The sequence below is a fragment of the Heterodontus francisci genome, chromosome 35 (assembly GCF_036365525.1).
Source record: "Heterodontus francisci isolate sHetFra1 chromosome 35, sHetFra1.hap1, whole genome shotgun sequence".
Taxonomy (NCBI): domain Eukaryota; kingdom Metazoa; phylum Chordata; class Chondrichthyes; order Heterodontiformes; family Heterodontidae; genus Heterodontus; species Heterodontus francisci.
The window spans coordinates 19487521-19508173 of NC_090405.1; the positions used below are offsets into that span (position 1 = coordinate 19487521).

At 47.9% G+C, this 20653-nt stretch overlaps 2 non-coding genes across 2 annotated transcripts; both read left to right on the forward strand.

Annotated features, from left to right (window-relative positions):
* The first annotated feature begins 13696 nt into the window (after window positions 1-13696).
* trnal-uaa (transfer RNA leucine (anticodon UAA)) lies at window positions 13697-13779 on the forward strand. Its single transcript has one exon. It is a non-coding gene; the product is annotated as a tRNA-Leu (tRNA).
* A 3746-nt stretch (window positions 13780-17525) lies between these two features.
* On the forward strand, window positions 17526-17608 carry trnal-cag (transfer RNA leucine (anticodon CAG)). Its single transcript has one exon. It is a non-coding gene; the product is annotated as a tRNA-Leu (tRNA).
* The last annotated feature ends 3045 nt before the right edge of the window (window positions 17609-20653 follow it).

A 20653-nucleotide genomic window follows, 5' to 3' on the forward strand; every position in this document is an offset into this window, starting at 1 on the left:
GTTATGTTTTACAGCAGCTCAAGTTCCTGGATTTTATATCAGAAGAGAGTTCGTTCTCTTGGAATATTCGTGCATGGTAGAATTTCAAGATCAACTTTAATAGATTAAAGTCCTGATTTCTGGTTCCGTTCCATTTCCATGCTCAGTTCTTATTTCACACTGTTTTATATCAGAACAATGTTTCAGGGATGTGATGTGTCCATTGTTTGTACAATCGCTCTGTCACCCAGTGTGAGAAATAAAACACAAACCGCACAGCGTGCGGCTCAAACCCATACCTGGCTCTGTCTATCGGCCGCTTAGTTCAGTTGGTTAGGACGCAGTGTTGATAACAACAAGGCTGTGGATTTGATCCCCATGTGCACTGTCACATGGTCAGTCATTAATTTGACACATTTTTGCAACACTTAAAATCCAACTTTTAGATGCAAACAAGTTTACATCAAATGTCAAAGGGAATTTATTTTGAATAACATCCATTGCATCTTTGTCACTGGTCTGGAGTAACACAGAATTCTTTCCAATTATCTTCCGTTTGCTGATAAACATTGAACTCGTGGCCTGTTCTCGTTAATGGTCACGAGCAGCAAAAACAGACAGAGCGAGTCTGACCGCCCAGAGATGTGGAAAAGGCTTCAGTTTGGGACATATGCAGCAAATCAAATGTTCACCCGGCCCCGAAAGATTCAAAAACTGGGGAAAAGGACACAAGGAGATAGAGAATAAGCTAAAGCAGACAATGTAAATATTTCCCATCCTTGATATCTCTCTATTCCAATCCAACCTTCAGAGTTGGGTAAATAATTTCAGTGTAAATTGTGCAGCTCAAGAGTCAAAACCAAAGGGCGATGCAGAATAAAGGAGAACTGCCAAAACCCCAGATTGAACCAGGGATCTTCAGTCCAACACACTCCCAACTGAGCTATTTCAGTCTCACAGGCTTGGGATGATAAGTGGCAAGTAATATTTGCACCACACAAGTGCCAGGCAATGACCATCTCCAACAAGAGAGAATCTAACTATCTCCCCTTGACATTCAATAGCATTACAATCACTGAATCCCCCACCATCAACATCATGGGGGTTACCATGGGTAGCCATACAAATAACGTGACTAGAAGAGCAGGTCAGAGGCTTGGAATCCTGAGGTGAGTAATTACAGTGCAGCTGTTGGCTCCACCCCAGGGGCTGAATTTGTTCTGTAAACCATGAAGCAGCTTCCTCTCAAATCCTAGGTTTATCAATAAATCCTCTTACAAAAGCCCCAAAGTGTGATATATTCCTCTCACTCATCCATGACTCCTGACTCCCCAAAGCCTGTCCACCATCTGCAATTCACAAGTCAAGAGTGTGATGGAATACTCTCCACTTGCGTGGATGGGTGCAATTCCAACTCAAGAATCTCAACACCGTCCAGGACAAAGCAGCCCACTTGATTGGCACCCCATCTACAAACATTCTCTCCCTCCACCATCGGCACACAGTGGCAGCAGTGTGTACCGTCTACAAGATGCACTGCAGCAATGCACCAAGACTCCTTAGACAGCACCTTCCAAACCCAGCGACCTTTACCACCGAGAAGGGCAAGGGCAGCAAATGCAGGGGATACCACCACCTGCAAGTTCCCCTCCAAGCCACACACCATTCTGACTTGGAACTATATCGCCGTTCCTTCACTGTCGCTGGGTCAAAATCCTGGAACTCCCTTTCTCACAGCACTGTGGGTGTACCTACCCCACATGGACTGCAGCGGTTCAAGAAGGCAGTTCACCACCACCTTCTCATGGGCAGTAAATGCTGGCCTAGCCAGCGATGCCCACATCGCATGAATGAATGAATAAAAAAGTGAAGTATCCCTTGTGTCATTGTTTTGGTAGAAAATATAACCCTGGTGGAATTGCCCCTCCCAATCACACCTCACTTCATAGAACATAGAAAATGGAGAACATTTATGGCACAGAATGAGACCATTTAGCAATCGTGTCTGTGCCAGCTGAAAAAGAGCGATCCAGCCCAATCCCACTTTCCAGGTCTTGGGAATGGGATCTGAACAGATGTCAGAGCTCACATTATGTGAATGTTCTGTTGAAGTGTTGGTGAGCTGATATACCAGGGGAGATTCACACTGTTGGACACAGTGTGAAATACATTCAAGTATTTATAAAACATTACAACATGTGAGTAATATTCCCCATTGATTTCTCAGCACTGATGGATTGTGAAGTGGGAGACAGCCAGAAGTCCCAGTGATCCACACTGACCCTGAGCTGAGAATGAAATGAGAAAAAGTTCAATCTTCAGCAGCGAGATGCTGCAGAGAGGTAAGAGTCCTGAATCAAGGAGAGATTTTCTCATCCTGCTGTTGAATCTCATTTCAAACACTCCATGAACTCTCTGCCGAGGAATTCAGAGCTGGATAACGCCTGTAAAATCAGCCTAAAAAGGAAATAGAAAACACCCACCGTGGGCTCAAACTCAAAAACTTGAGATTCAGAGTTTCATGCTTTCATCGACTGAGCTCACCAGGCCTGAGACAGTGTCCCCGTCCTGTCTGTTATTGGACGGTGCAGCTGTTGCCTCCACCCCAGGGGCTGAATTTGTTCTGTAAACCATGAAGCAGCTTCCTCTCAAATCCCAGGTTTATCAGTAAATCCTCTTAAAAAGCCCCAAAGTGTGATATATTCCTCTCACTCATCCAGAATAAAAGTTACATCTTTTGCTCTTTTTACCTTCCAAACATTGACTTCTATTTTACTCAGCATTTATTTCTCTCTCCTTTTTATGTTGTGCATTTCCTAATAAACATTTCATTTCAATTATTTATGAGGGATGAAATGAACAGAAAAGATTTTCTGCAATGGTACCAGGGGTGTGGGACAGAGTGAGTGGTTTGGATCTGGAATACACTGCCTGAGAGTGTGCTGGAGGCAGATTCAATCGTGGCTTTCAAAAGGGAATTGGATAAACACCTGAATAGAGAAAATTTGCAGGGCTACAATGAAAGGGCAGAGGAGTGGAATTAGCTGATCTGCTCTTGCAAAGAGCTGTCAAGGACATGATGGACTGAATGGTCTCCTTCTGTACTGTAACCATTTGATTCCTTGATTCTAACTCTGTCAAAGTTGTTCTGAACTTGCTCTGCTCCAAGGAGAACAACCCCAGCTTTTCCAGTGTCTGCACATAACTGAAGTTATGAGGAACCATGGGGAACCCACTGTAAACCTTCCTCCAGACAGAAATACAACTGTTCACCACCACACTGTGACCCAGCTGTTCACATGATTTGGATGCGGGGACCAAATGTAGTATTTCCAAGTTTGCAGATGACACAAAACTAGGTGGGAATGTGTGTTGTGAGGAAGTTGCAAAGCGGCTTCAAGGGAATTTGGACAGACTTAGTGAGTGGACAAGAAAGTGGCACATGAAATATAATGTGTAAAAATGTGAGGTTATCCACTTTGGTAGGAGAAACAGATGTGCAGATTATTTGTTAAATGGTAAGAGTGTGAATGTACAAAGGGGCCTGGGTGTCCTTGTCAATAAGTGACTGAAAGCTAACATGCAGGTGCAGCAAGCAATTAGGAAGGCTAATGATATGTTAGCCTCTATCGCAAGAGGATTTGAGTACAGGAGTAGTGAAGCCTTGCTTCAATTGTATATAACCTTGGTTGGTCTGCACTTTGGAATACTGTGTGAAGTTTTGTTCCCCTTACATAGAACATAGAACATAGAAAAATACAGCACAGAACAGGCCCTTCGGCCCACGATGTTGTGCCGATCCTTTGTCCTCTGTCAAGGACAATTTAATCTATACCCCATCATTCTCCTTTATCCATATACCTATCTAAAAGCCGTTTGAAAGTCCCTACCTTAGGAAGGATATCATTGCCATAGAGGGAGTGCAACGAAGGTTCACCAGACTTGTTCCCGGGATGGCGGGACTGTCACATGAAGAGAGATTGGGGAAACTGGGCCTGTATTCTCTAGAGTTTTGAAGAATGAGAGGTGATCTCATTGAAACTTACAAAATATTTAAAGGGATAGACAGGTAGATGAAGCTAAGATGTTTCCCCCGGTTGAGGAGTCGAGAACCAGGGGACACAATTTCAACGTAAGGGGAAAGCCACTTAGGACAGAGATGAGGAGAAATTTCTTTACTCAGTGGGTTGTGAATCTTTGGAATTCTCTACCTCAGAGGGCTGTGGAAGCTCAGTCATTGAGTATGTTTAAAGCAGAGATTGACAGATTTCTAAATACAAATGACATAGGGGATATGGAGATAGTGTGGGAAAAAGGCATTGAAGTGGACGATCAGTCATCATCATATTGAATGGCAGGGTGGGCTCGACGGGCTGAATGGCCTACTCCTGCTCCTATGTTCCTATCAGTCTGCAAACTTCATATGCATGCTGTCATTGTCCCTTTTATTCCATGGGCTTCAGTTTTACTGGCAGTCTAGTATGTGACATCATCAAGAAGGTTTTTAATAAGTTAAATAAGGAGAAATTGTTTCCAGTGGCAAAAAGGTCAGTAACCAGAGGATGTATTTATCAGGTGATTGAGAAAAGAACCAGAGGCGAAATGAGGAATGATTTTTTATACAGTGATGTGTTGTGATCTGGAATGCACTGTCTGATCGGGACTTGAAAGCAGATTCAGTAGTAACTTTGAAAAGCAATTGGGATAAATACTGGAAGGAAAAATGTACAGATTACAGGAGACAGCACTGACACAATGGACCAAATGGTCTCCTTCTTTGGGTATCATTCTATGGTTTTATGAACATAATGTTGATACAATTCGCTGAGTTGGAAGGGAAGTGAACTCAGATTCCGGGTATTCTAAACACCAGACCCAAACCAAATGAACAAGCCCGTTGTTTAATCTCTGTTTTTCACACCAGCTTCTCCTCGCTCTTTCTGTGTTTCCTGCCTGGTCTGTTCCTCTAACCTTCATTCCTGACACTCTATTGAGAATGGCCAACTCACTGCACCTCTCACTCACAACGTCACTCCACCCCTTCACCCACTTCCAAACCTCTCTGTTCAACAGTACCTCACATCTGCTCCTCTGCTCCATTAATATAACAGGAAAACATTTTCAAACAGACATTTCCAGACAGTGAACGTTCCAGTAAGACAAGGTAAAGATCAGATTCATTCACTTTAAACACAGAGAGAGCAGCTCTCCCTGTTCAGTCTAAGGAGCAGATGTGGTATCACTCCCATTAGTCTTAGAGACATGGGCCAGAATTTTAAGGGACCGTTGGAGACGGGAATGGAGGCCGGGGAGGGGGAGGGGGGGGGTGGTGTATAAAATAGGGATGGAAGACGTTGGACCGGATTTTTCTGTCGGCGGCTGACATGGAGGGCAGACTTCGCACATCCACACGGCAAGAAGGCATTTCAAGTATTTATGAGTCCAATTGTCAGCAATTTTATTGACTGGATCCAATTGAACTAATAGCACACGGGAACCACGGGGCTTCAGAGCCTCGCCTGGTTAAAGGAGGTGACTGGGAGGTGGTAGCTGAGTGTTGTCTTCACTGGGAAGCTATCGGGTGAGGCAGCGTCACTTGGCAGCAAGGGTGGAGGGGGAAAGGGAATCGGGAAACACTGTCAGGAGTGGGGGCCAATGTGCCAGCTCTGCAGAGGGAACAACACCAGGGTGCCATTGGGGCAGTGCCACTTCATTGAGGATGACAAATGAGGTAAATGTGGCTGGGTGTTGTTTACTGTGAAGGCCTTGCACTCAGGGAGGGGCAACCTGTCATGGGCCTCATTTGAGGCTCCCATTGAGGAGGAGGAGGAGGAGTAGAGAGGAAGGGAGGGAGGCGCAGGGGCACCACAGCAGCTTGGGGGCCCACAGGAAGGCCAGCCTCGAACAGGAGGCTGGAGAAGGAGGCATAGGAACACGTCAGCCGAGGTTCAACTACCTGCAGATGTCCGAGTGACAGTGTCTCCGCAGACTGCACCTTTCCACGGAGGTCGTCACTGATCTCTCTGCCATGATGCAGCTGTGCCCCATGCGACTTGGTGGGCACCTGATGCCAGTGTCACTGAAGGTCACCGTGCCACTGAACTTCTGCACCACCAGATCATTGTGGGGATCCACTGGAGATATGTGTGGAATCTCACAGTCTGTAGTGAATCAGTGCATCAAGGAGGTCACCAATGTCCTGTTCAGGAGGGCCGGTGACTATGTGCACATTGATCCAAACAGTCAAGCTGAGAGAGCTATAGGATTTGGGGCCATCGCTGGATTCCACCAGGTGTAGGGTGTCATTGACTGCACCCATGTGACCATCAAGGCTCCTGCAGACCAGCCATCAGCCTTCAACAGGAAGGGCTTCCACTTGCTCAGTGTGCAATTGGTCTGCGACCACTGCAAATGGATCCCATAGGTGTGTGCACAAATCCCGGGAAGCAGTCACAACGCCTGCATACCAAGGCACTCCCAGGTGCCAGAACCTTTCCGCGGCCTCATCCACTTTCAGAGATGGATCCTTGGAGACAAGGGCTACCCACTGAGGACATGACTACTGACGTCTGTGAGGAACCCACGCACGGATGCAGAGGAGAGGTACAACACCTGCTGCGGGTCAACCCGAGCGACCATCAAGGAGGCCATTGGTCTCCTGAAGATGAGATTCAGGTGCCTAGATCGATCCAGTGGAGCCCTTCAGTATGTCCCGGCGAGGGTCTCGCATATCGTGGTGGTTTGCTGTGCACAGCACAATCTGGCATTACAGAGGGGTGAGGTGTTGACTAGTGAGGATATCGTGGAGTGTGATGTCTCCTCTGATGATGAGGATGTGGAGGAGGATGCTGCCCAAGCAGTGCCAGATGAAGAACCTCATGCACAGCAGGAAATGGGCCATGAGATACACACAAGGGAGACATGAGACACCCTTATACATTCAAGTTTCCTTTGAGCCTTCCCACCTTCTGGAACCACAGCAATAAAGTCTTAGCTTTAAGCAGCCCTGTTGTCGCCTCCTTCCTTCTGCACTGCAGAGTCCAGGTACACATCGCACAGTGACAAGGCCGAAGCTTTGTGAACTCAGGGCTTGGTCCCTCACTTCCAGCCCCTTGGGAGGAAGGGTTTAAATGAAGTCCCAAAGGGCATCAACAATAGGAAGGAGACATAGTGAGAGAACATCATTTCTTTCTTCCGTGTGACACCAAACGCAACCCTATCCATCTGGAATGCACATTCACCATGAATCCTAAGTGAATCTAGGTGCTCTTCTGAAATCTTTTCCGGGTGCTCCTACGTGGTGCTCCCCCTGTTCTGTCAGCTGAGATGGAGACAGGCTGCTGACCTTGCTTGGGATGACATTGGTGGCCGTCCTCTTGCTGCCTGAGGCCTGGAGAGCCCCGGCACACTGAGGGCCTCCTGCACAGGTACAGAGACCCCCCTCTGTCATCGAGGGTGATGGAGGCAGGCACTGGCATCACTGGTGTCACTGGCAGAGGGGCTTTAGAGCTACTGTCCACACCAGGAGCACCCAGAGAGGAGACCCCAGATGTAGCAGCCAGCTGCTCCTCCCCAGTTATAAGACACACTTGTACCTCCCTGCTGACCTGAGAGGGACGTGGACCTGGTGGAGAGTTCAGGTGCCTCGTCCCCCCTCTCGCCTTGTCACCACTGGATGGAGCTCATGGACAAAGTGATGGAGTGCAGGTCTGCGCACATCTCCGGCAGCCACTGATTGGTCGGCTGGATCTGGCTCTCCATCAGAGTCACCAATCTCTCAAGGAAGGAAGCCAGACACACCCCCATCGGAGACAGTGCAGCATGCAAGGCCTGGATGGACTCCTCCATCATCCGAGCTTGGGTACACATAACCTCCGGCAACTCTGCCAGATGTTGCCTGACCTCTTGCTGCAGCTGCAGCATTTCCCGTGTTGCTGGTGACACCAGAGGCACGTCATCAGCCTGGGACTCAGCATGGGCCTGGCCTCCCACAGACTCCCAACTGCCAGTGGCCTTGGCTGTCACAGCCTCCGTCAGCTGCCCGGGCCTGTCTGTGACGTGCTCACCAGCTTGTGTGACCAAATCTCACAGCGAGTGGATTCCCACCGAGTGAGGGTTTCTGTGCTGGTGGAGGGTGCAGGGGAATGATGTGACGGTGCACCCTCTGAGGCTCCCACCTCCTCCTCAGAGGTGTCCGGCTGTCCCCCAGTCTCTCCAGCTCTTCATGCTTGTCGTTCATCCTAGCCTGCATGAAAAAACAGTGACATTGAAGGGTTAGGGTCTGCCCATCGCGACATTCCAACCACCCCTACTGTGCAGCTCCATTGATGCAGTGGTGAACAGATGTGCAGTGTGGTTCCTTTGCAGCGGATGCTCCCTTGTGCCCCAGGAGATGTTCAGTCACTCTCTTGGGTAGGTGACCCTGTCTCTCCATCAGCTATGGAGCAGCTGCCTTGCTGCCCGGCCTGTTCCATGGCCTCCTCCTCCATCGGGATGAGGACACGGAGATAAGGCACTCCACCGCCAGTCTTGACACGCTCTTTCCGATTGTGGGCTGTCTTCTCCTGCAGCCACTATGATCAACAAAATTAGTCTCCCAGCGGGGACAAACCCAATATCTCTGATGGTGATAGTCCAGCAGTCCATGATGGGGACACACATATTCCTCCTGCATGTGGCCCCCTCTCGAGGGACTGTGTGAGTTCATACAATGACTGACGTGCACCTCTCACCGAGATGCAGCCAAGCCTCAGGCAGCATGTCCTGCTGCCCTTCCCCAATACACATGACTTAGTGGTCACTCCCTTTCCACCAAACACTCCCTCTCACTCTGCCACATGCAATGTCCAAAGGGTCCAAAGTGTTTGGAGTTCTCACCTGAGCAGCCTGGATCAGGTCATTGACCCACTTCCTGCACTGGATCCATGTCCTGGGGGTGACCCCACAGCTGCTGACTTCACCTACTATCTCCAGCCAGCTTTACTTGGTCAGGTGGGCAGGTCTTCACCTCCCATCCCTGGGAAAGAGGATCTTCCACCTATCTCTTGCCACCTGGAGGCGAACCTGCAGGAAGGCATCGCTAAACTGTGGGACCATGGTCACTGCAGGCTCGCATTCAGCTCCTTACCTATCAGGCAGCAGAGGCAGCAGAATGGGTCCTGGGGCAGCAGATGCAGCAGAACAGGTCCTGAGGCAGCAGAGGCAGCAGAATGGGTCCTGGGGCAGCAGATGCAGCAGAACAGGTCCTGGGGCAGCAGAGGCAGCAGAATAGGTCTTGGGGCATCAGAGGCAGCAGAACGGATCCTGGGGCAGCAGAATGGGTCCTGGGGCAGCAGAACGGATCCTGGGGCAGCAGAGACAGCAGAATGGGTCCTGGGGCAGCAGAGGCAGCACAACGGATCCTGGGGCAGCAGAATGGGTCCTGGGGCAGCAGAGGCAGCAGAACGGGTCCTGGGGCAGCAGAACGGGTCCTGGGGCAGCAGAGGCAGCAGAACAGATCCTGGGGTAGCAGAGGCAGCAGAACGGATCCTGGGGCAGCAGAGGCAGCAGAACGGGTCCTGGGACAGCAGAGGGCTCTCAGGAAGACACTCCTTTAAACCAGGCAGCAGTGAATGCAGGTCTGGCAGCCCTTTCAATATGGTGCCAGCACCTGCCGTTGTGTCAGATGTCGGTGCCATCGGTGCCTCGTTCCCTGCCTCTGGTCCTTGTTTACATGGGCCCCACGCCTCCCCTTCATTAATTGGTCGGCTGCTCCGTGATCGGGGTCGGTCGGCCACATTTCACTCGTGTGGTGATGACACCCGCTTCCGGTGCCTCTGCCGAGAGCCGCACCGTTAGTTTAAAATTCAGCCCATGGGATCAAGAGTGGAAAATCTCCCCTCTGATTCTCTCTACTTAAACTGATGGAGACACCAAATTAAAACTGATGAAACCAGGGATTGTATCCTGGTTCTTCAATCTAGTGTTCTCCCAACTGAGCTATTCCATCCTCACTGTGAACTCATCTTCATTGGAGACAAATATAACTCCAGGTGGAATTTCCCCACCCGTTCATTCCTCACTTCAGGGGAATGGGACCCGACCAGATCACAGAACTCAGATTATGTTAATGTTCTGCTCTTGATATCTTAATATTATCTTGAGTTTGAGCCACTTTTAATCAGGTTCACAGACAAATTCTTCCATCATCCCTTCTCCCACATTCTCTCTCTCTCATTCATTCTTTATTCCTCACAGTCCAGAAAGGGTTAGGAATCAGAGCTCACCTGCAAACCCTCTGCACACAGACCTCTGTCTGTTACCCTGTTTGATCCAAGAGACCAGTCAATAAATTACACTCTTTATAAACACAGAAAGCTGCCTCACAGTGTTGGACAGAGTTAAATACACTGAAGTCTTTTGAAAAAAGTTCATCTTACGGGTTGTTACTGAACCCACAGAGCAGGACGGGCCCAGGCTCCAGCTCCAGCCCCAGCCTGTGCTGTGTTAGCTGATGCCACCTGGTGTGATACTGAGCCACACGGAGCAGGAAAGGGCCTGGTTATATTCATGGCCTGTGTTGAGTTAACTGATCCCACTCAGTGTGGTAAGAGCCACACAGAACAGAATGGGCCCAGGCTCCTTCCTCAGCCTGAGGGATGATAGTTCTTCTCACACGTTGTTGTACAGAGCCCCACACAGAACAGGGAAATCTCAGGCTCCATCCCCGTCCTGTGGTATTTTACTTCATCGCACCTGGTATGGTACGGAGTCCCCAGAGCAGGAAAGGTCCAGCTTCCATCTCCGGCCTGTGCTGAATTAGCTGATCTTACCTGGTTGGCACTGAACCACAATCAGAGAAGGATGGGCCGAGGCTCCATGGCCTGTGGTGTGTTAGTTATTCTCATTTGGTGAGGTACTGAGCACCATATAGAGCAGGATGGGCCTGTGCTCAGTGAGCTGATCTCACCTTGTTTGGTCCTGCGACCCATACACAGAGCAGGACAGGCCTAGGCCTAATCCTCAGCCTGTGTTCAATTAGCTGATCTCATTCAAAAGATTTTGATAAGGTTCCACACAAGAGGCTTCTCTATAAGATTAAAGTCCCTGGTATCAGTGGTAATATATTGATCTGGATTGGGAACTGACTGGCACGACGTAGGCAGAAAGTAGTTACAGATGGATCTGGATCTGTTTGGAGACCAGTCACCAATGGTATCTCACAGGGATCGGTGTTGGGACTGTTGCTCTTCATTATTTTTATTAATGATCTGGATGTAGGTGGAGGGGGCACCATCTGTAAATTGACAGATGATTTGAAGATCTGTGCGAGTGTTTAGACTGTAGACGATACTCGACTGTTTCAGGCTGATCTTAATGTGTTGGGAGATTGGGTTCATGACTGGTAAATGATGTTTAATTTGGGTAAGTGCAGTGTTATTCATGTGGACAGGGCGAATGCTCAACATTCATACACCCTTCAGGGAAAAACATTAAAGTAGGTGGAAAAAAGAAAATAATTTTGAGCAGAGATCTGGATGTTCTAGTGCACAGATCTCTAAAGGTACAGCAGCAATGCTGTGAAGTGATAGTTGGAGCAAATAGAGGGTTGGGCTGCATTCAGAGGATAATTGAGTATAAGATGAGGCATATTCTTTCATGGGATGTGAGCGACACTGACAAGTCCAGAATTTGTTACCCATCCCTAATTGTCCTTGACAAGATGGCGGTGAGCTCCCTTCTCGAATTGCTGCACTCCATGTGGTGTAGGTACACCCACAGTGCTGTTAGGAAGGGAGATCCAGGATCTTGACCCAGCATCAGTGAATGAACAGCGATATATTTGCAGATCAGATGGTGTGTGACTTGGAGGGGAGCTTGCACATGGTGGTGTTTCCATGCATCTGCAGCCCTTGTCCTTCAAGGTGGTGGAGGTCTTCGGTTTGGAAGGTGCTGTCTGCGGAGCCTTGGTGAGTTGCAGCAGTGCATCTGGTAGATGGTACACACTACTGCCACTGTGCGTCAGTGGTGAAGGGAGTGAATGTTTAAGGTGGTGAATGGGGTGACAATCAAGGTGGCTGCTTTGTCCTGAACAGTGTCGAGTTTCTAGAGTATTGTTGGTGCTGCACTCATCCTGGTTTGTGCCTTGTAGATGGTTGACAAGTTTTGGAGAGTCAAAAATCACAAAATTATTACAGTGCAGAAGGAGGCCATTCGGCCCATTGTGTCTGCATAGAATCATAGAACATAGAAAGTTTACAGCACAGGCAGGCCAAAAAACGAGCCACCCAGCTGAATCCCATTGTCCAGCATTTGGACCGTAGCCCTGCAGGTTCAGGTACTTGAGGTGCACATCCAGACACCTTTTAAGTGAGTTGAGGGTTTCTGCCTCAGCTACCCTTACAGGCAGTGAGTTCCAGACTCCCACAGCCCTCTGGGTGAAAAAACCTTTCCTCATCTCCCCTCTAATTGTTCAACACATCACTTTAAATCTATGCCCTCTAGTCACTGACCTCCCTACTAAGGTAAATAGACCCTTCCCATCCATTCTATCCAGACCCCTCACAATTTTGTACATTTCAATCAAATCTCCCCTCAGCCTCTTCTATTCCAAGGAGAACAACCCCAGTCTATCCAATCTTTCCTCATAGCTGCATTTTTCCAGTCCTGGCAACATCCTCGTAAATCTCCTCTGTAACCTCTCTAGTGCAATTACATCCTTTCTGGAATGAGGTGACCAGAACTGCACACAGAACTCAAGTTGTGGCCTAACTAATGTTATATACAGTTCCAGCATAACCTCCCTGCTCTGATATTCTATACATCGGCTAATAAAGGAAAGGATTCCATAAGCCTTCTCAACCAACTTATCAACCTGTCCTGCTACTTTCAGGGATTTGTGGACATTCACTTCAAGGTCCCTCACTTCCTCTACACCTCTCAGCATTCACCCATTAATTGTGTATTCCTTTGCTGTGTTTGACCTCACCAAAGGCATCACCTCACACTTCTCCAAGTTGAATTCCATTTGCCACTTTTCTGCCCACCTGACCAGTCCATTTCTCCAGCTCTCCTAATGAGCATTTCACCACGTGCCTTGAGCTGAGTTACTCATCACAGAATTCCCACTATCTGATTTACTCTTGTAGCCAGAGTATGTATATGAATGGTCCAGTTAAGCTTTTGTCAATGGTAACCCCCAGGATGTTGATGGTGGGGGGATTCAGCGATGGTAATGCTGTTGAACGTCAAAGGGAGATGGTTACACTCTCTCTTGTTGGAGATGGTCATTGCCTGGTACTTATGTGGTGTGAATGTTACTTGCCACAGCAGCCCAAGTCTGAATGTTGTCCAGGTCTTGCTGCTTCTGGACACGGACTCCTTCAGTATCTGAGATGTCCCGAATTTGTCCTTTTATGAAACCTTGGTCAGGACTCACTTGGAATATTGTATCCAGTCTTGGTCTCCTCACATGATGGGTGATATTGAGGCTTTGGAAAGGGTACAGAGGAGAGACATTCGACGAATTCCCAGTATAAGACATCTTGGTTATCAAGTTAGACTAAAAGATTTGGGACCCTACACCTTAGAGAAACCTAGACTGAGGGGTGATCCGATTGAGGTTCATAAATAATGAAGGGTCCAATTTAGCATGGGAGAGGAGTCATAACTTTATATTGGAAAAGGCCAGATGGCACCCGGATCACATTAAATTTCATTTTTAGTGGTGAGTTAATGTACCAGGATGGCCGAGTGGTTAAGGCGTTGGACTTAAGATCCAATAGACATGTGTCTGCGTGGGTTCAAACCCCACTCCTGGTATCTGTGCTTACAAAATGTTACTTATTCTGTCCCTGACTTTTGCCTTGCACCATCATCTCTTCTGTCATTTAATCACTCTTGCCTTCCAACTGATCACAACTGCCGATTATTTGATCTGCCCCAGCACCGTTCCTTGGCTCTGCGCTTGCTTATAAACTGGTAAATCTTTAACTTAATCTCCTCTGTACCCTGACAATGACCTTCTCATCCTTCCTTGATTGTGGTTCCTCACAGGATCCGCTGCCTCTCCGACTCCCCTCCAGGTCACTGAAGGCCCTGAGCCTTGGTCTCGCTTTATACGCTAGCTGGTAGTTGATTCCTTGCAGGTCTGCCACCGCTCAGGAGAAGCTCAAGACCCAGATCAAGCGAAGTATCAAGAGGAATGTGAACAAAGGCTCCCTGGTGCAGAGCAAGGGACAGGGCGCCTCCGGCTCCTTCAAAATCAGCAAGAAGGAAAACCCAGGGAAAAGTGGGAAAGAAGGTGAAGAAACCAGCAGCCAAGAAATCTTTAGTGAAGAAACCAGCAGACAAGAAATCTTCAGTGAAGAAACCAGCAGACAAGAAATCTTTAGTGAAGAAACCAGCAGACAAGAAAGTGACAACAAAGAAAGTAACAGCCAAGAAAACGAGCAGCAAGGCGGCGGCAACGCCAAATAAGGCGGTGAAGAAAGCAGCGCTTCAGAAAAAGTCTCCTGCGAAGAAGGTCAAAAAAGGCAAGAGTGCGGCGGGCGGAAAGGCGCTGAAGAAAGTGCAGACATGGAAGAGCAAGGTCAAGCCGAAAGCAGCGAAGTCTCAGAAAGCAGGGTCTGGAAAGAAGTGAAAGCGCGGGAAACTTGTAAACATCTGAACACAAGGGCTCTTCTCAGAGCCACCCACATCTCTCAGGGAAGAGCTGATCCCCTGATCAAATGATCCCTGTCCCGGCCCCGCCTGCAGATTCCACATGGAAATGATTTGGAGTAAATCCAGGATCCCTGGTGACTCGCTGACATCCACTCCACCCAGCCCTTTCCCCACTCTCTGTAATAAAACAGAGGGATACCCGGCCCTCACTCTAACTGGGGATGTCTTCGGTGCAGTCTCAGTTCACAAATTCAGGGGGAGAGTCTGTAAGACAGTAACACTGGCGGAGAAACCCCACCTCACAACTCAAACCCCAACACATGAGTTTCTCCAATTCAGCTGGAGTCGGGTGACAACAGGAGCTGGGATAGGCTGTGATCGGGAATGTTAGGAATGGATTTGTTCAGGGAGGAACGTACCTGGAATCTCCGAATATATAATAGTTCCTTATTTCCCCAGATGACACATTCTGCAGTGAGAGTGAAAAGTCTCTTCACTGCTTCACATTTACTAATTGTTTGGTTCGAGATGAATAATGAGTCAGAGAGTAATGACAGGATCTGAAGCTTCTCTCACACCAGCCCTTGAATGACTCAGTGTGAAGTGTCCAATGTGTGAAGCTACTGCCAGGGTTTGTCAATCTGAACAGTTTCAGCTCAGTTACTGGGGGCCTGGAATCCCCACAGTTTGACTCTGTCTCTGATTGGTCACCCGCTTCTCAATCCAATTCTTAACCAATAGGAGAATCACATATAAGTAAATAGAAGTTCTCATTGGCTTAGATTTTCCAATTGGAAAAAGCCTGGCAATTCCAGAGCAGGAAGGAATTGAAGTGATGGAAAATTTCAATTTTCAGGCAACAATTTTAAAACCTCTCATTTTATGTTCTGTTTTATTGTATTTACCGTCACAAAATCCTGACGCGATTTTAGGAATCGTTTTCATTTGTCAATCTGTTAACTGTAAGCGGCGGGAGGAAGGTCCGGTTCAGCAATTTAAAACGGGACAAATATCAGCTTCCACTCTGTAAAAGGAACAAATTAGCGACTAACCGCTTCTCACAGGCTTCTCGGGGACTGACAGAAACGAGCGGTTTCTGATCTTTTCTCCTGAAAGAGGCGGATAATGCTGCAGGGAGCAATGAACTGCCCTTCACTTTCTGGCTGCTAATACACCACTGACTTTAAACAGTTCAAACAGCGACTGATGCTTCTGCCGGAAAATGAGCAGATTCACCAGAATGATCCCGGTCCATCATGGCCAAAGACATCCAGCTGGCCCGCCGCATCCGCGGGGAACGCACCTAAAACCCAGCTTCAGTAACAAGTGTAACAAGGGCTCTTTTCAGAGCCACCAAATCAGCAAATGAAAGAGCTGCCATCTCTGTTCATCATCAAACCCATTAGATTGGAGGGGAGGCCACATGGTTTCTGTTTTGTCACATCACTTTCCCGAAAGGCCTGTCGGACTGAGAGCTGATCTGGAATTTAGAAAGCAGCATTACCGGAGACTCATTGCTGCTCAGCACAATCTTAACCCCGCTCCTGGGATCCGTTAGCTGGCATTTGGGGAAAAGAAATGGATCCCAGTTTTATTTGGAAGGCATTAATGGAGCCGGGTCCGTTCACATGAGGGTTATTTACAAACATTACCCAATGAGTTCACTAATATTTGAATCCATTGGAGATTAGTACACAGGATATGTAAGGCAGCTCGGTCACTCTGACTGAAACCGCCAGTTCCCCGGGGTTGCAGACCCTGACACTGCGGGGAGAGAATCCCCGACTCTATCCCGCCGCCGGGGGAAACAGACAGCTCTGTGTCCGGAGAATAGGGAGGGCCGGGGAGAAGGCACATATTAAAGCGCTGCAATGGACTCAGCTCCTGTGTGTGCACAACTCTCACTGATTCCGTCCTCTGGGAACAGTGCGGTCGAAACAGATCAGGTTAGGAGAGAAACACACAGCCCGAGAATGGCCTCTTCCTTCCTGCATTTACTCTGTTCCGGGAGCAGATTCTCATTGAGAAGCGGCGCTCAGATCACCAGAGAGAAAAAAAAACACAATTCAAACTGTCCAAATGAAAAACAGAGAATTAACCCGGACACTTCCATTATTAAATTAATTCATCAGCTCCGAACCAGTTCCCGTTAATGTACCGGGATGGTCTCGGGATTTATAAAATCGAAGGCAGCGGGATTTATTAAATTGTTGATTCTGACACCCTGTAGTTCAGTTCTTCACTTAACTGGAGGGGGAGATGTGTGAGCAGAGAAACAGAGCGAAATCCAGAGAGGGAACTGAAAACACACCTGGACAGATGTGAAACAGGTCAATCCACTGTTCCAATAACTCCATCTCTGACTCCCTCCTGACAGTAACCAGTCCTTTCACAGAGACTGTGAGTGGCTCTGAAAAGAGCCTTTGGTTTATTAGATGACATTTTGGCCGCTTTACTTTTTCTGGGAGCTCTTGAGTGCTGGTTTTCTTGGGCAGCAGCACGGCCTGGATATTAGGCAGCACCCCGCCCTGAGCGATGGTCACCCCTCCCAGCAGCTTGTTGAGCTCCTCGTCGTTGCGGACGGCCAGCTGCAGGTGTCTGGGGATGATGCGGGTCTTCTTGTTGTCCCGGGCCGCGTTACCGGCCAGCTCGAGGATTTCAGCGGTCAGATACTCGAGCACAGCAGCCAGATAGACCGGGGCTCCGGCACCCACACGCTCAGCTTTCTCAGGAGCCTGTGAACACGGCCCACCGGGAACTGCAGTTCAGCCCGGGAGGAGTGAGACTTGGCCTTGGCCCGAGCTTTCCCGCCGGTCTTTCCTCTTCCAGACATTTCCACAATCTCACAAATACTTTCTCAAAGAATGAATAATTTCCTTAGCATTGATAGCACATCACAGGCAGTCAGGATGGCCGAGCGGTCTAAGGCGCTGCGTTCAGGTCGCAGTCTCCACTGGAGGCGTGGGTTCGAATCCCACTTTTGACAAATTGTGTTTTGACTGAACTGGAGGCGTTTGGGAGCAGCGGCAAAAAGCAAAGAAAAAGCAGGAAAGAACATGGACAAACAAAGTAACAATGGACCCAAAGATGTTGCAACAAAACATGAGAGTCAGAGGCAACTAAGCAAACAGCAGGGCACATAAAAGATCAAAAATGTAACCTTTGTATCGGGGTGGAAGATGTTGCCAATATCCTTAATGAATACTTTACTGTTTTCCCGAATGAGAGGGTGATGCAGATATTGTTATTAAGGAGGAGGAGTGTGAAGTATTGGACGTGATAACTTAAGGAGAGAGGAAGTCTTAATGGGATGAGCATCCTTGAATGTGGATAAATCATCAGGACCAGATGAAATGTACCCCAGGCTGTTGAAAGAAGCCAGGGAAGAAATAGTGGAACAAAAACAAGAAATGCCGGATTCACTCAGCAGTTCTGGCAGCATCTGTGGAAAGAGAAGCAGAGTTAACGTTTCGGGTCAGTGACCCTTCTTCGGAACTCCGAAGTTCCGAAGAAGGGTCACTGACCCGAAACGTTACCTCTGCTTCTCTTTCCACAGATGCTGCCAGACCTGCTGAGTGAATCCGGCATTTCTTGTTTTTGTTTCAGATTTCCAACATCCGCAGTAGTTTGCTTTTAAGAAATAGTGGAAGGTCTGACCATCATTTTCCAATCCCTCACTGGATACAGGTGTGGTGCCAGAGGATTGGAGGTCTTGTAACGTTGCAATAAAAGCAAAATACGAGGCAGATCAAGCATGGCTGATCCTTTCGAGTAGAGAAACAGGGCTGAATTCCCTGAACCAGTGCTACAGCTTTCAGAATAGAAGGAGCCTATACACACCTGATGGGTTCCACTTAAACAAAAGAGCTGGAGGTGTTGACGGTCAGAACAGATAAAATGTGGAGGAGTGTTTGAAGCAGATGCTGTGTGGTTACTGTAGTTGTACTATGGAGTTATTTCAAGGAGGTGATTCTGAATGTAATGGATCAACGTGGACCCGTCCAAGGCAAAGGTTCTAAGCTTCCCTGTGGTCCAGCCTGGTTGAATGGAACTGAAGCAAACAAATCATCCAGAAGAGGAAAAGATATGTAAGGCCATGAAAGCACAGAATTCAGATGGATGCAATACCAGATGGTATGGCAAGAGTGTAAAACAGCAACAGACTGGTGAATAAAACTTTCCCATTGAACGAGACAAGAGAAAAGAAGGGTAATAATAGTGTCAGGTGAGTTGTGACACTATTCACATTCCACCTTGATCTGAATAGGACTGTTGAAGGGAGTGATTGAGAAGAATAGAGGAGAAATGAAAAGAAAGGAGAAATAAACAAAAGGTCTTTTGATTTTAGAATGCTTGTTTTTGGAAATGACAGACTGTAAAGTGTGTGTGTCAGAAGATATAGAGCGAAGTTGGGTATGACAAGATCACAGGAAAGTTGTGCCCTGAGACAAGGTGTGTGTTGACAGGAAAGCTGCTTTCTTTTGCACAATATGTATTTTATTCGTATAATTTGTGCAATTACATTGCAAAGCAGTTCAATTTTAATATTACATAAGGTACAATACAGATCAGTTTCCTTCAATAATGTACATGATGTATCTCACTATCCCTGCCTGCACAGGTTATATTTACAGTATTTACATTACACATCAAACATTCTCTGGTGCAAACAGCCCGAGGGGTTTTACACGGGTTCCAGCCCCTCACTGTACTATGGCCTACTAGGGCCTTAGACTGCAGCCTTTCCCCATTGAGTCTCCATGGTGGCTTCCCCAAGCTTTAATGCCGTCCCACAGCACATAGTCTTGGACGTTGCAATGTGCCAGTCTGCAACACTTGGTCATGGACAGCTCTTTGCACTGGAATACCTGTCCCACAGCTGGGCTCGTTCTCAATAGAGATCATTCAAATGAACATTTCCTAAATCCGTGCTTTCTCTCTCGCAATAAAGAGAACAGGATATCTAGCAGATTCAGTGTGAGACAATAACACTGCCGGGTAAAGGCCGCTTTCCAACTCCAATCTTAACACAGGAGATTCCCCAAACAGCTGCAGTAAGGTGCTGTAAACTGCTGGAAGCGGATGTGTGTGGAAATGGTGATGTTACTGAGGAGGTTTCTTGTTAAAGAATGGACTGTGTTTAGGTGGGAATATTACTGAGTGTTAATTGCATCGGGACCATATTTAAAAGCTCCGGCTTTCTGGAAAGCCTTGACTATGAAGACCGAGTCTGGAAGGGTTTGTGTGGAGAGCTGGGTTTCGGTTCTACTGTTAATAAAGGGTTTGAAATTGGCAGCCCGGAGGAAAATGGAGGTGGAGCTGAAAGATGAGGGGCCGTTCTCTCTCTGTCTGTCACTCTGGGTGTCTCCTCCATCTAGCTCTCTGTTTAATCTTCACTCTTGTCTCCTCCCCTCCCTGCTCTCACTCTACCTTTCTCAGCCAGGTCCGGGTGGCCTGTATAAAAAGGAGCCTGACGGAATCAGTCTCTTTTATTGTGCACTGATTTGAGGCAAGAATCAACATGTCTGGCAGTAAACAAGAGTATGCTCCAGGCTGGCAGTATGTTAGAATCCATGAGGAAAGGCATCATCACCCTCATCGACAAGCGGAAGGGGGAGAGGACAGAAATAAGAAATTGGTGGCCCATTTCACTGCTTAATGCTGACTACAAGATTCTGTCAAAAGTCATAGCCAGTCGATTCAAGTCTGCTCTGGAGTTGGTGATTCACCCTGATCAGACCTATACTATACCAGGCAGGACAATCTCTGATAGCATTGCGCTACTCAGGGATATGATCACCTATGTACGGGACAGGAGGGTGGACACCTGCCTCATCAGCCTGGACCAGGAGAAGGCTTTTGACAGGATATCGCACACTTACATGATGGATGTGCATTCCAAAATGGGGTTTGGGGAGGGAATCTGCAATTGGGTCAAACTACTCTACACAAACATCAGTAGTGCAGTCTCAATCAATGGGTGGGAATCAGAAAGTTTCCCGATCCAATCTGGAGTCAGACAGGGCTGTCC